This window comes from Ahaetulla prasina, chromosome 2 (genome assembly GCF_028640845.1).
Source record: "Ahaetulla prasina isolate Xishuangbanna chromosome 2, ASM2864084v1, whole genome shotgun sequence".
In the NCBI taxonomy this organism is placed as follows: Eukaryota; Metazoa; Chordata; class Lepidosauria; order Squamata; family Colubridae; genus Ahaetulla; species Ahaetulla prasina.
Genome location: NC_080540.1, coordinates 26,321,966 through 26,337,840, shown reverse-complemented (window position 1 = coordinate 26,337,840; position 15,875 = coordinate 26,321,966). Strand labels below are relative to the sequence as shown.

The 15,875-nt window shown below is 45.2% G+C and overlaps 1 pseudogene; it reads right to left on the bottom strand.

Moving 5' to 3' along the window:
• The window catches only part of LOC131190442 (zinc finger protein 845-like), a 43,532-nt pseudogene extending 38,618 nt beyond the window's left edge, over positions 1–4,914 (bottom strand).
• Positions 4,915–15,875: the final 10,961 nt, after the last annotated feature.

Below are 15,875 nucleotides of genomic sequence, written 5' to 3'. Positions count from 1 at the left end.
TAGAACTGCAGAAAAAATAATTGCTACCAACCTGCCTTCCATTGAGGACCTGTATACTGCACGAATCAAGAAGAGGGCCGTGAAAATATTTGCAGATCCCTCGCATCCTGGACATAAACTGTTTCAACTCCTACCCTCAAAACGACACTATAGAGCACTGCACACCAGAACAACTAGACACAAGAACAGTTTTTTCCCGAAGGCCATCACTCTGCTAAACAAATAATTCCATCAACACTGTCAGACTATTTACTGAATCTGCACTACTATTAATCGTCTCATAGTTCCCATCACCAATCTCTTTCCACTTATGACTGTATGACTATAACTTGTTGCTGGCAATCCTTATGATTTATATTGATATATTGACCATCAATTGTGTTGTAAATGTTGTACCTTGATGAACGTATCTTTTCTTTTATGTACACTGAGAGCATATGCACCAAGACAAATTCCTTGTGTGTCCAATCACATTTGGCCAATAAAACTCTATTCTATTCTATTCTAACATTAGATGAATTAAGGCTATTTCTATGTTGAATGCACGTAAGAGATATGTAACCACTCCAACGACACACAGTAATTGGATTGAAAATGTTTTTATGTTTATGCGTTTTGTGTTAAAATAAAAAATAAAAAAAAACCCTGGAGACTAAAACATATGAAAATGAATGGCAGGAACTGCATGGGGCCAGTCTAGAGAAAAGAAGGACTAGGGGAGACATGATAGCCGTGTTCCGGTATCTGTGCGGCTGCCACAAACAACAAGGGTTCAACTTATTTTCCAAAGTACCAGAAGGCAGGACAAGAAACAATGGATGGAAACTAATCATGGAGAAAGGCAACCTGGAAGTAAGGAGAAAACTAATGGAACGGTTTGCCTTCAGAAGTTCTGGGCTGGAGGTTTTTTAAGGGGAGACGGGACACCCACTTGTCTGAAATGGTATAGGGTCTCCTGCTTGAAACAGGGGGATGGACTAGAAGATCTCCAAGATCCCTTCCAATTTAGTTATTCTGTTACTGGGAGATTGGCACATCTGGGGAGGGGAGGGGAGACTCCTCCTACCTGCATTGGAAGCTCAACGGCTGTGAATCCTCCATTACAAAGAACTGAAATTCCAGGAGATGAAAACGAAGCCATGAGAGTGTCTAGGAGTGGAAAAAAAAACAGCAAGGGAATAATTTGGTATCAAACATCCTAAGAATATTCTTGAGCATCCAGTGCAGAAGGCTGATTTTGAGGGCTCAGGGATGCTGGGAGTTGAAGTCCACCAGCCCTTTCCTACAGCAACGTTTCTCAATCTTGGGAGCTGTAAGATATGTGGACTGCAACACAGAGAGTTGAAACCCACATATCATAAGGTTGCCACCCAAGACTTTTAAAAAGCAGTTCAATTAAAGAATGAAAAGGAATCGAGGGATGAAAGCAACGAGCAATTAGAGAGTAGTGGGAGATGTAATGCGGGGGAGATAATGTATTCACTTTAGAAACTTTGGATAGGTTGTGACATCGTTATTACTGAGCCAATGAAGAACAGGTGGGAGGTCAATTTGTAAAGCTACTAGAGAATATAAGGCAAATGTATTGATGATTTCGGGTACCTGCCTGTGCCTGGTCCACTCACTTTGCAAAGTGAAGAATAAAATTACCGTTGTTTTCTCTGGGAGGTTTTGGCTGGGGATTGTTTATTTCCAAACTAGACAACGAATCCCACAATAAGTTTTTTATACGATTTGACCTTTGGCTACTAAATGTCAATATCTTAACAGAATCCCTTACCTAAGGAGGCCAAGTTCCTCAGGTTTTCCAGCATGACCTCTTGGTACAGGGCTTTTTGCTCAGAATCCAGCAGGGCCCACTCCTCCACGGAGAAAAACACAGCTACATCCTCAAATGATACCAAATCCTGACACAGGGAGTGGAAAAAAACACAACGTATTCCATGAGCATTCCTAACAATGAACACTTCAATGAATTACTTGCAATTCCGCTTCTTAAAGAACAAACTGCAGAATTTCCAAGTAGAGCAAATGAGCATGTTAGGATATTGAATTTAATAGCTGGAACAGTAAAGTCTACAATAGGCCGGAACACAATTGTAACTGATTAGTTAGAGAGTGCTGAGTCATGCAGGATGCAATTTATGCTCTGATTGGTTGCTGTAAGTATAAAGGGGGCGTTTCCCTTTTTCCCCTCCTTTTTTCCTTCTGTGTGTCCTGTATGATGTTTTAGATTTACCTCATGATATTCATGACTATTTTATGTTTTTCCTTTTCTGGACGATGACAAAGACTCCTGTAAATTTGTAGGTTAAATATATTTTTATTTATATAAAGGACTACAAGTCCAAATTACGTGTCTTGGACTTCAACTTGACAGCTGCTGCAAAAATCCTTGACCGAACATCTTCTCTGGAAAACTTTATACCGCTCCGTAAAACCTCACTAAGGCCACACCTAGAATACTGCATTCAGTTTTGGTCACCACATTACAAAAAAGATGTTCAGATTTTGGAAAAAGTGCAGAGAAGTGCAACTAAGATAATTAAAAGCCTGGATTTAGATTTTATAGATTTTAGGCCAGAAGTTTTCTTATTGGGGATCATACCAGAAATATATAGTAGAGAATTGAAATATCTGATGGTGAATATTATAACAGCAGCCAGGATTGTGTTTGCTAAAAATTGGAAAAATGAGAAAATACCTTTGCAAAATGAAATTATCAGGAAAATAATGGAATGTGCACGAAATAAGTAAACTGACATTTGAAATTAGAGAGCAGGAAGAAAAGCAATATTACAAGATATGGGATTTATTTTATCAAAGGCTAGAAGGAAAGTTATGTTAGTAAAGGAGGATCATTATTAACTGAAAGGTCAAACTGAATGGTTTTAGAAGGACGGAATGAATGATGTTGTTAGATAAAATATATATTTGTGGACATGTATATGGAATGAGAGAACGAAAGGTTATAGCCATTGGTTAATTAAAAGATCAGATATTAGATGGAAGTAATGTAACATTAGATGAATTAAGGCTATTTCTATGTTGAATGCAAGTAAGAGATTTGTAACCACTCCAACGACACACAGTAATAGGATTGAAAATGTTTTTATGTTTATGTGTTTTGTGTTAAAATAAAAAATAAAACATATGAAAAAGAATGGCAGGAACTGCATGGGGCCAGTCTAGAGAAAAGAAGGACTTGGGGAGACATGATAGCCGTGTTCCGGTATCTGTGCGGCTGCCACAAACAACAAGGGTTCAACTTATTTTCCAAAGTACCAGAAGGCAGGACAAGAAACAATGGATGGGAACTAATCATGGAGAAAGGCAACCTGGAATTAAGGAGAAATTTCCTGACAGTGAGAACGATTAACTAATGGAACGGTTTGCCTTCAGAAGTTCTGGGCTGGAGGTTTTTTAAGGGGAGACGGGACACCCACTTGTCTGAAATGGTATAGGGTCTCCTGCTTGAAACAGGGGGATGGACTAGAAGATCTCCAAGATCCCTTCCAATTGAGTTCTTCTGTTATTGGGAGATTGGCACCTCTGGGGAGGGGAGGGGAGACTCCTCCTACCTGCATTGGAAGCTCAACGGCTGTTAATCCTCCATTACAAAGAACCGAAATTGCAGGAGATGAAGACGAGGCCATGAGAGTGTCTAGGAGTGGAAAAAAAAACAGCAAGGGAATAATTTGGTATCAAACATCCTAAGAATATTCTTGAGCATCCAGTGCAGAAGGCTGATTTTGAGGGCTCAGGGATGCTGGGAGTTGAAGTCCACCAGTCCACCAGCCCTTTCCTACAGCAACGTTTCTCAATCTTGGGAGCTGTAAGATATGTGGACTGCAACACAGGGAGTTGAAACCCACATATCATAAGGTTGCCACCCAAGACTTTTAAAAAGCAGTTCAATTAAAGAATGAAAAGGAATCGAGGGCTGAAAGCAAGGAGGGCAAAGAGATTCAAAGGCATCAGAAGGAGCCTTTACCCGATGCTCTCTCCGGAGGCGGCTCCTCTTGAGCAACTCCCCCAAACAACAGATCACGGGAGGGATCGCCCCCTTTTCTCCCCCCCGCCGCTTTCGCGGCCATTGAACTCCAAGCCTCCTGGATCTGAAACGGCCGCAGAGAAAAGGAAACGATCAGGAAGGGCCAGCAAAATACTCATCATCTCCCCAAGGAGAAAGTTGGTGCCTGCGGGAGCGATCTTAGCGGCGCCCCAAGAAGCTGCCTTGAAGGGTCTCCTGTCCGAGCATTTCCCCAGGTGGGAAAAAGGAAGGAAGGAAGGAGCTTCTTACCTGGCGCTGGATAGGAAAGAGGCGGCTCTCTTCCTCGCCCGGACTCCGCTCCCCAAGAGATGCGCGCAGGAAAAGATCCGCGATCACCGCCGGCCACGCACGTGGATCCCCCTCCCGGAACGACCCGAGACAGGAGTTTGCAGAACCCAAGCAGGAAGAGTTCATCGCTCCTCCCCTTTCCGTCCAGCTCCTCCCCTTCTCTAAAGGGAGAAGAGCGCCGCCCCCTCGGGGGTCCCCCTGCCTGCGCCTCCCCTTTGGCAACGGGGGAAGCGGTCCCGGGTGGGATGGGCAGCTGGGCAGCGAGTTCAGGACTGCTTCTGCCGAGGCAGTCGGGGAAAGAGGGGAGAGAGGGAGGGGACGAAGCCTGGGGACGGGAGGAGGGAAGGGAAGGGGATGCTGAGTAGCAAAGTTAGAAGGAAATCGCCCTTGAACAGAATAAGAGTTGGGAGGGATCTTGGAGGTCTTCTAGGCCAGTGGTCACCAACTGGTGGTCTGTGGACCACTGGAAAATTTTGGTGGTCCGCAGAAAAATTATTTGCATTTTTTTATATTGCACTAAATACTATTTATCCTTTTTTAAAAAATAGAATAGAACAGAATAGAATAGAATAGAATTTTTTATTGGCCAAGTGTGATTGGACACACAAGGAATTTGTCTTGGTGCATATGCTCTTAGTGTACATAAAAGAAAAGATATCTTCATCAAGGTACAACATTTACAACACAATTGATGGTCAATATATCAATATAAATCTTAAGGATTGCCAGCAACAAGTTTATTTATTTATTTTTTATTTATTTGATTTCTATACTGCCCTTCTCCCGAAGGACTCAGGGCGGTGTACAGGCAAAAATAAAACAGACAGTACAATATATAATTTAAAATGCAATTAAAAAACTTATTTTAAAATTGGCCTGAAAATTAAAATATACAGTGAGCTAAAACCCCAATTAAAATTAGTTAATAAGAATTTTAAAAATTTGATGAAATTCAATTTAAGACAGCCCCGCGCGAATAAAAAGATGTGTCTTCAGTTCGCGACGAAATGTCCGAAGGTCAGGTATTTGGCGTAAACCCAGGGGAAGTTCGTTCCAGAGTGTGGGAGCCCCCACAGAGAAGGACCTTCCCCTGGGGGCCGCCAGCCGACATTGCTTGGCGGACAGCACCCTGAGAAGTCCCTCTCTGTGAGAGCGTACAGGTCGGTGGGAGGCATGTGGTAACAGCAGGCGGTCCCGTAAGTACCCAGGCCCTAACCCATGGAGCGCTTTAAAGGTCGTAACCAGCACCTTAAAGCGCACTCGAAAGGCCACAGGCAGCCAGTGCAGTCTGCGCAGGAGCGGTGTTATATGGGAGCTACGCGGAGCTCCCTCTATCACCCGCGCAGCTGCATTCTGGACTAACTGAAGCCTCCGAGTGCACTTCAAGGGGAGCCCCATGTAGAGAGCATTACAATAATCCAAGCGAGAGGTAACGAGCGCATGAGTGACCGTGCACAAGGCATCCCGATCAAGGAAGGGGCGCAACGACTAGCCTTGTGGTGCAACCAAAACAATCTGGAACTGAACACACTCAAAACCGTAGAAATGGTGGTAGACTTTAGGAAAAACCCTTCCATACTTCCACCTCTCACAATACTTGACAACACAGTATCAACAGTAGAAACCTTCAAATTTCTGGGTTCTATCATATTGCAAGATCTCAAATGGACAGCTAACATCAAAAACATCATTAAAAAAGGACAACAAAGAATGTTCTTTCTGCGCCAACTCAGTAAGCTCAAACTGCCCAAGGAGCTGCTGATCCAATTCTACAGAGGAATTATTGAGTCTGTCATTTGCACCTCTATAACTGTCTGGTTCGGTTCTGCAACCCAACAAGAAAAACACAGACTTCAGAGGATAATTAGAACTGCAGAAAAATAATTGCTACCAACTTGCCTTCCATTGAGGACCTGTATACTGCACGAATCAAGAAGAGGGCCGTGAAAATATTTGCAGATCCCTCGCATCCTGGACATAAACTGTTTCAACTCCTACCCTCAAAACGACGCTATAGAGCACTGCACACCAGAACAACTAGACACAAGAACAGTTTTTTCCCGAAGGCCATCACTCTGCTAAACAAATAATTCCCTCAACACTGTCAGACTATTTACTGAATCTGCAGTAATTAATTTAATTTAATTAATTTAATTAATCGTTCATAGTTCCCATCACCAATCTCTTTCCACTTATGACTGTATGACTATAACTTGTTGCTGGCAATCCTTATGATTTATATTGATATATTATCATCAATTGTGTTGTAAATGTTGTACCTTGATGAACGTATCTTTTCTTTTATGTACACTGAGAGCATATGCACCAAGACAAATTCCTTGTGTGTCCAATCACACTTGGCCAATAAAATTCTATTCTATTCTATTCTAACTGCCGAACCAGGCGAACCTGGTGGAAGGCCCCCCTGGAGACGGCCGTCAACTGCAGCTGACTGAATCGGGGTGCTGGCATCCACAGCCACTCCGTCTTGGAGGGATTAAGCTTGAGCCTGTTTCTCCCCATCCAGACCCGTACGGCTTCCACACACCGGGACAGCACTTCAACAGCTTCATTGGGGTGGCCTGGGGTGGAGAAGTACAGCTGGGTGTCATCAGCGTACAGCTGGTATCTCACCCCAAAGCCACTGATGATCTCACCCAACGGCTTCATATAGATGTTGAACAGAAGGGGCGAGAGAATCGACCCCTGCGGCATCCCACAAGTGAGGTCCCTCGCGGTCGACCTCTGCCCCCCTGTCAACACCGTCTGCGACCGGTCAGAGAGATAGGAGGAGAACCACTGATATATGGTGCCTCCCACTCCCAATCCCCCCAACCGGCGCAGCAGGATACCATGGTCGATGGTATCAAAAGCCGCTGAGAGGTCTAATAGGACCAGGGCAGAGGAATAACCCCTGTCCCTGGCCCTCCAGAGATCATCCACCAATGCGACCAAAGCTGTCTCCGTGCTGTACCCGGGTCGGAAGCCGGACTGGAATGGGTCTAGATAGACGGCTTCATCCAGGTATTGGGGTAGCTGTCCCATTATTTTCTACAACCTTCGCAACAAAGCGAAGGTTGGAGACTGGACGATAATTACCCAAAATAGCTGGGTCCAGGGAGGGCTTCTTGAGGAGGGGTCTCACCACCACCTCTTTCAAGGCGGCAGGGAAAACCCCTTCCAACAAAGAAGCGTTGATAATCTCCTGGAGCCAGCCTCATGTCACCTCCTGAGTGGCCAGTACCAGCCAGGAAGGACACGGGTCCAGTAAACATGTAGTGGCGTGAAGCCTCCCCAACAGCCTGTCCACGTCCTCGGGAGCCACAGGGTCAAACTCATCCCAAATGGACTCAACAAGACATGTCTCCTCTCCCTCGCTTGGATCATCCCAATTTCGGTCCAGACCATCCCGGAGCTGAGCGATTTTATCGTATAGATAACCACTAAACTCCTCAGCACGTCCCTGCAACGGGTCATCCCGCACCTCCTGATGAAGGAGGAAGCGGGTCACCCGAAACAGGGCGGCCGGGCAGTTATCTGCCGACGCAATGAGGGTGGAGGTATATGAGCGCCTCGCCTCCCTCATTGCCACTAGGTAGGTCCTAGAATAGGACCTAACTAGTGTCCGATCAGCTTCGGAACAGCTGGACCTCCAAGTGCTCTCTAGACGTCTTCTCCGGCGTTTCATTTCCCTCAGCCCCTCGGAGAACCAAAGGGCCAAACGAGATCTGCGCTGGGTCAGAGGTCGCAAAGGCACGACACGGTCCAAGGCCCCAGCCGCGGCCCGCTCCCAGGCCGCAACTAGTTCCTCAGTCGTGCTGTGGGCCAGATCCTCAGGGAATGGCCCAAGCTCCGTCAGGAACCTCTCAGGGTCCATCAGGCGCCTGGGACGGAACCACCGTATAGTGGTGGATGGCGGTTCGGAAGTCTAGTCGAAGGAGGAAATGATCGGACCATGACATCGGTTCGGTTACTAAATCATCCAATTCCAAATCATTTAACCACTGTCCAGAGATATAAATCAGGTCCAGTGTGCCTCCCCCCATGTGCTTGGGGCCATCATTTACCCGAATCAGGTCCAAGGCCGTCATGGAAGCCTGGAACTCCCGAGCTGCAGTCGATGACAAGCCAGCCGATGGCAAGTTGAAATCCCCCATGACTATAAGTCTGGGGGTCTCAACCGCCACGGAGGCGAGTACCTCCAACAGCTCGGGCAGGGCTGTGGTCACGCAGCAAGGAGCCAGGTACGCGATCAACAAGCCCAACTGATTCCTATAGCCCCACCTCACATAGAAGGATTCACAACCGGCAATCTGAGGAACAGTGGCCTCCCTCGGCTCTAGATCTTCCTTAATGACAACCGCCACCCCCCCACCCCTACCTTGGGCCCTCGGCTGATGAAATGCTCGAAAACCTGGAGGGCACAGCTCAACGAGGGGAAACCCCCCCCTCCGGACCCAACCAGGTCTCCGTAATGCCCATAAGGTCCGTGGACTCCCCCTGAATAAGATCACAAATCAGGGGGGCTTTATTAGCCACGGACCGGGCATTACATAACATCAACCGAAGATCCAGGCTCTGAGGATCATGGCCGCCTGAGGAACGGGTAGGGACTGAGGGGCCGGAGCACGTGATCGCCGTCAAACATCGAGCACGTGCTCCCAACACTCGATACGGCCCCCCCCTCCGCCATATCTGCCTCTCCCACTTACCGTAAGTTATAGTCTTACAGTCATAAGTGGAAGGAGATTGGTGATGGGAACGATGAGAAGATTAATAGTAGTGCAGATTTAGTAAATAGTTTGACAGTGTTGAGGGAATTATTTGTTTAGCAGAGTAATGGCCTTCGGGGAAAAAACTGTTCTTGTGTCTAGTTGTTCTGGTGTGCAGTGCTCTATAGCGTCGTTTTGAGGGTAGAAGTTGAAACAGTTTATGTCCAGGATGCGAGGGATCTGTAAATATTTTCACGGCCCTCTTCTTGATTCGTGCAGTATACAGGTCCTCAATGGAAGGCAGGTTGGTAGCAATTGTTTTTTCCGCAGTTCTAATTATCCTCTGAAGTCTGTGTCTTTCTTGTTGGGTTGCGGAACCGAACCAGACAGTTATAGAGGTGCAAATGACAGACTCAAATTCATATTAGTGGTCCATGGGATTTAAAATTATGAATTTGGTGGTCCCTGAGGTCCGAAGGTAGGTGACCCCTGTTCTAGGCCAACCCCAAGGCAGTCAGAGAAACAGAGGAGAGAGGGAGGGGAGGAGGGAAGAGAAAGAGAAGCGGAGCAGCAAAGTTAGGAAGGAGTCGCCCTTGAACAGAATAAGGGTTAAGAGGGATCTCCGAGGATTTCTAGTCTAGTGCAACCCGGGTAGTCAAAAAAACAGAGGCCAGAGCCAGAGAAACGGGAGAGGGGGAGGGGAGGAAACGGAAGGACGGGAGGAGGGAAGGGAATTTTGATCACATAACCATGTGGTTCACCCTGCAATGGTCCAGTGGAAAAAAACGATCAGAAGTCGCTTTTTCCAATGGCTTTGTAACTTCAAACAGTCACTAAATGAACTGTTATAAATCGAGGAACTCCTGTTGGAAATGCAGAGATGCCTAACACCTCATAGCAGCTCATAGATCCCTAAAATATAGAATATCAGTTGAAGGAGCAGGAAAGTTGAAAGAAGAGAAGGAATTGGAGACCAGAAGATTTGTAAAGAGAACCAATAAGGAAGAAAAAAGGGGTTTTGCAAAACTCAACTAAGTTTTAGTTTTCTTTTTTAAAAAAAAAAAAAATTCTTCTTCTACCACTTCAGGTGTCGAAGGAGATACAACATTCGGGTTTTTGCACTTCTCGCAGCCTCAGCCGTTTTGTTATTTGATGCTGTTGTAGTTTGTCTTTGAAGTTGTCTCTCCACCTTCCTCTGGGTCAGCTTCATGTTTTTTGGCCTTCTCCTCTTTTTGTATATGCCTTGTATGGTATAGAATCCCAAAACATTCATTTGATTTAGTACTTAGTATTATGCATACAAAACTGCCTCTGATCGTGAGCTTACAGGAAAAGTTCTCCTTGGAACCCCAAGATATATTGTGCAAACTGGTTTCGGTTGGTTTTCCAACCTTAAGAACAAACTGTTGTGTCTGCGTCCCCCGAGCTGGGCCTGCTGCCAGAAAGTGACTTGGACAGTGAGGGGGAAGGGCCGTCAGGACTTACCTCGGGAGTACCGGCTTCCCTGGTTCAGCTCCAGGAGCCAGAAGCAGGCCAGGTGGAAGAGATAACGAGGCCTCCATCCCCAGGCCACGCCTTCAGACCCAGCTGATGGCAATCAGGCTTGGTTGGATCCTAGGTTTCGTAGGCAGGAGAGGCGGGAACAACAGAAGCAAGGGTGGGGCAGGCCCAGGAAGTGCTGAGTCATGGAGCCACACCACACAGGATATAAAAGACAGCGAGAGCTGCTGTGTCTCTTTGTAACAGGCAAATCCACTGATTAAGAGCTGAAGTTTGTTTCTGGGTGACTCACCAGCGTCGTGGAAGATAACGGAGGCTCTTGGCAGACGCTGGCTATTCTGCTGCCAGAGCTGATAGTGCCGGCTAATTAAGCCATCACTCGGACGGAGGCGAGGGAGGACACAACACCACCCTTCTCCTGGAAGAATGAAATACTTTGAGAAATATTTTAAAAGGCAGAATATTATATTTCCCCTAAAAGAGAAATAAAAATCTTAAAGGGAGACACAAACTCAGAGCCACAGTTCTCTGCCCTCAAGCAGATACTATGCTGAGGCCAGAATTAGGTAGAATGGTAGGATCAGCCCTCACTCAAGATCCAAACCAGGAAAGCCATTAAGACACAGTAAGAATTGCCCTTCATTGCATCACCCAGCAAGCTTCAACCGAGCCTGGGACTCAAATAGCCTGCAAAGTTAGCAGCAACCAATAGAATACATGCTCTTGCCATAGGAACAGGAAGCTCAAGGGCAAGGCCCAAGAGAGGATATAAATACCTCTCACTCTCCATTCCATGTGTTCAGCTGCCCAGGACCTCAAACCCATGTGGTCCTGTTCATCAATAAACCATCTTTCCAATCAGCCTCCATGTTTCCAGTATCTTTCTCCCCACTTGTAACTGAACCCAAATGGTCATTTCTTTCAACAAAACTGAAGTGGTTAAGGCTCACTTCAGTTTGTAAAAACGATTAGAATAGAAATAGAGCTGGAAGGAACCTTGGAGGTCTTCTAGTCCAGCCCCCTGCTCAAGCAGGAGAACCTACAGTATACTATTTCAGATAAATGACTATCTAGTTTCTTCTTAAAAACCTCCCGTGATGAAGCGCCCACGATTTCTGAAGGCAAAGCTGTTCCAATGGTTAATTGTCCTCATTGTTAGGAAGTTTCTCCTTAATTCCAGGTTGCTTCACTCTTTGATTAGTTTCCAACCATTGTTTCTTGTCTGTCGTCTGGTGCTTTGGAAAATAAACTGACCCCCTCTTCTTTGCGGTAGCTCCCCAAATACTGGAATACTGGTATCATGTTGCCCTTAATTCTTCTTCTTTTTAGACTAGCCATACCCAAATCCTGCAGCCGTTCTTCATATGTTTTAGTCCCCAGGCCTTTGATCATTTTAGTTACTCTTCTCTGAACTTTTTCCAAAATCTCAACATCTTATCTTGCAATACAAGCCAAAACAAATACAAGAGGAACAGATATTGTGACAAATAATGTAGATCAGTTAGACAACATGCTACCAAGTGGAAACTGAAGTTTCGGGATTCTCTCTCTCTCTGTCTCTCTCTCTTTTGCTTGTTATTCGTATCTTTTACTTAATGAAGCACTATGTGAAGTTGTGTTTTAAAATTGCTCGCTATTATGTTGAAGCTTCATTAAATTTGAGTGGTTTTTGAAGTGCCTGAGGACCTGGGCTGTTCACTTATTAACAAAGTGTTCGGGGGCTTTTGCAAGAGCCATGAATTCGCTTACTTAAATCAGACAAAGAATCTACAACCGAGGTGGGTTTCAGCAGGTTCTGACCAAGTTCTAGAGAACCGTTAGGGGAAATTTTAAGTAGTTTGGAGAACTGGTAGTAAAAATTCTGCCCGCCCCCATCTATTCTCTGCCTCCCGAGTCCCAGCTGATCAGGAGGGAATGGGGATTTTGCAGTATCCTTCCCCTGGAGTGGAGTGGGAATGGAGATTTTACAGTATCCTTCCCCTGCCATGCCCACCAAGTCACGCCCACCAAGCCACACTCACAGAACCAGTAGTAAAAAAATTTGAAACCCACCACTGATCTGAATCATTTTGTCTGTTTTTCCTTGATTCATCCATTGTTTGAAACATCTACACTGACACTTATTTTTCTTTATTTATTTTATTTATTTATTTGTCAAACATAACAATATATATAAGCATGAAATAACCATACGAACTGGATACAACCAAAGGGAACATTTTGGCAGCTGCCAAAAAAGCCAACACAGTTCTGGGCTGCATAAACAGAGGGATAGAATCAAGATCACGTGAAGTGTTAATACCACTTTATAATGTCTTGGTAAGGCCACACTTGGAACACTGCATTCAGTTTTGGTCGCCGTGATGTAAAAAAGATGCTGAGACTCTAGAAAGAGTGCAGAGAAGAGCAACAAAGATGATTAGGGGACTGGAGGCTAAAACATATGAAGAACGGTTGCAGGAACTTGGTATGTCTAGTTTAAGAGGGGAGAGTTTAAACTAGAAGGACTAGTTTAAAAGAAGGACTAGGGGAGACATGATACTAGTGTTCCAATATCTCAGGGGTTGCCACAAAGAAGAGGGAGTCAAACTATTCTCCAAAGCACCTGAGGGTAGAACAAGAAGCAATGGGTAGAAACTGATCAAGGAGAGAAGCAACTTGGAACTAAGGAGAAATTTCCTGACAGTTAGAACAATTAATCAGTGGAACGACTTGCCTGCAGAAGTTGTGAATGCTCCAACACTGGAAATTTTTAAGAAAATGTTGGATAACCATCTGTCTGAGATGGTGTAGGGTTTCCTGCCTGGGCAGGGGGTTGGACTAGAAGGCCTCCAAGGTCCCTTCCAACTCTGTTGTTGTTATTATTATTGTTAACAGTAGATAGTCTTTGGTTAAAGCTTTGGGGATTTTGGGAAGAGACCACAGAATCAGGTAGCGCATTCCAGGCATTCACAACTCTGTTACTGAAGTCATATTTTCTACAATCAAGACTGGAGCTGTTCACTTTAAGTTCAAATCTATTGTGTGCTCGTGTATTGTTGCGATTGAAGCTGAAGTAGTCTTCAACAGGAAGGACGTTGTAGCAGATGATTTTATGAGTTATACTCAGGTCATGCCGAAGGCGATAGAGTTCTAAATTTTCTAAACCCAGGATTTCAAGTCTGGTGGCACAATGTTGTGATCAGAGGAGTGGAGAACTCTTCTTGTAAAATATTTCTGGACACGCTCAATTGTATTAATGTCCGAAATGAGGTGTGGGTTCCAGACAGGCGAGCTGTATTCGAGAATTGGCCTAGCAAATGTTTTGTATGCTCTGGTTAGTAGTGTAATCTTTCTGGAGAAGAAGCTACGCAAGATTAAGTTTACCACTCTTGAAGCCTTTTTGGCGATGTAGTTGCAGTGGGCTTTGGCACTTAGATCGTTTGATATGAAAACTCCAAGGTCTTTGATCGGCTGAGGGTCATCTACAAGGTAATGTCCATCAAGCTTGTATTTAGTGTTCTGATTCTTTTTTCCAATGTGTAAGACAGAGCATTTGTTGGTTGAGATTTGGAGTTGCCAAATTTTTGACCATTCCGACACAAAGTCAAGGTCTTTTTGAAGGGTGGCCGCTTTGTTGGTAGTGTTAAATAGTTTAACATCATCGGCGAAGAGAACACAATTACTTATAATATGGTCACAGAGGTTGTTAATGTGTAATATGAAGAGTGTTGGTCCTAGAACACTGCCTTGGGGGACACCACTATTGGCAGGAGTAGGATTTGATAGGGCACTGCCTATTTTGACCACTTATCAGAAGCTAAAGCATTTGTCCACAAGCGCTCCAGTTACAGGAAATGTTAGTCTTCTGGGAAGAAGGGTTTTTGTAACTGTGCTGAAGAATTAAGCATGTGGGCCCCATGACTGAAAAAAATGAAGTTGTCATGTCCCACTCCCCCTCCGACGACCAGGTCTAGGAAGTCCGTATCAAGCGTGGCCACGAAGTCCTGCAGCTTTGCCAAATTCCTTTCAATTTCTCAGGGCAGGCAGGAATCCAAGTTGTGACTTCAGCAAACTAGATGAGACTTTGCTTGACTCAAGGAATGCCAAAAGCAGGTCCTTTATATAGGCTGTGGGGTGTGGCTCCATGATTCAGCATTTATCCAGGCCTGCCCCTCCCTCCCTTCTGCTGACGTTGCCTCTCAGATCTCCGGAAGCGAGGATCCTCCCACTTTGAATTGTTTTCTGCTGTTTGAGGAAGGGAAGGGTCAGGAGTAGGCCCGAGCAATTCCAATCCGTGGCCGACCTCCCCTGATGGCTGAGTCAAAGGAACACACGCCGCATGAGTGAGGTTTGTTTGTTCATTCCTGCCATCCTGTCCGGGCATGGGGCCAGGGCCGGGGGCTGGAGGCATGACAGGCTGTTCATCTTCATTATCAGACTCAGAGTCTGATAGCAGACCCGGGACAAGATGGGAGGGGCCCGGCTGAGGAGAGGAGGGAGGACGAGGCACAACAGAAGTTAAGAAGGAAGGAAGGAAGGAGGGAGGGAGGGAGGGAAAGAAAAAGATAGAAAAAGAAAGAAGAAAGAGAGAAAGAGGGAGAGGGAGGGAGGCTGGGAGGGAAGGAGGGAGGAAAAGAAAGAGAAAAAGAAAGTATAGAAGAAAATTCCCTGCTGGGAAGCAATCATAGACGCTGAGAAGAAATAGAGAAGGAAGCTGCCAGAAAGTGGAATCCTTTTAATTCAAGAGGGCAAGAATAGAATAGAATTTTTTATTGGCCAAGTGTGATTGGACACACAAGGAATTTGTCTTGGTGCATATGCTCTCAGTGTACATAAAAGAAAAGATACGTTCATCAAGGTACAACATTTACAACACAATTGATGATCAATATATCAATATAAATCATAAGGATTGCCAGCAACAAGTTATAGTCATACAGTCATAAGTGGAAAGAGATTGGTGATGGGAACTATGAAACGATTAATAGTAGTGCAGATTCAGTAAATAGTCTGACAGTGTTGAGGGAATTATTTGTTTAGCAGAGTGATGGCCTTCGGGAAAAACTGTTCTTGTGTCTAGTTGTTCTGGTGTGCAGTGCTCTATAGCGTCGTTTTGAGGGTAGGAGTTGAAACAGTTTATGTCCAGGATGCGAGGGATCTGCAAATATTTTCACGGCCCTCTTCTTGATTCGTGCAGTATACAGGTCCTCAATGGAAGGCAAGTTGGTAGCAATTATTTTTTCTGCAGTTCTAATTATCCTCTGAAGTCTGTGTTTTTCTTGTTGGGTTGCAGAACCGAACCAGACAGTTATAGAGGTGCAAATGACAGACTCAATAAT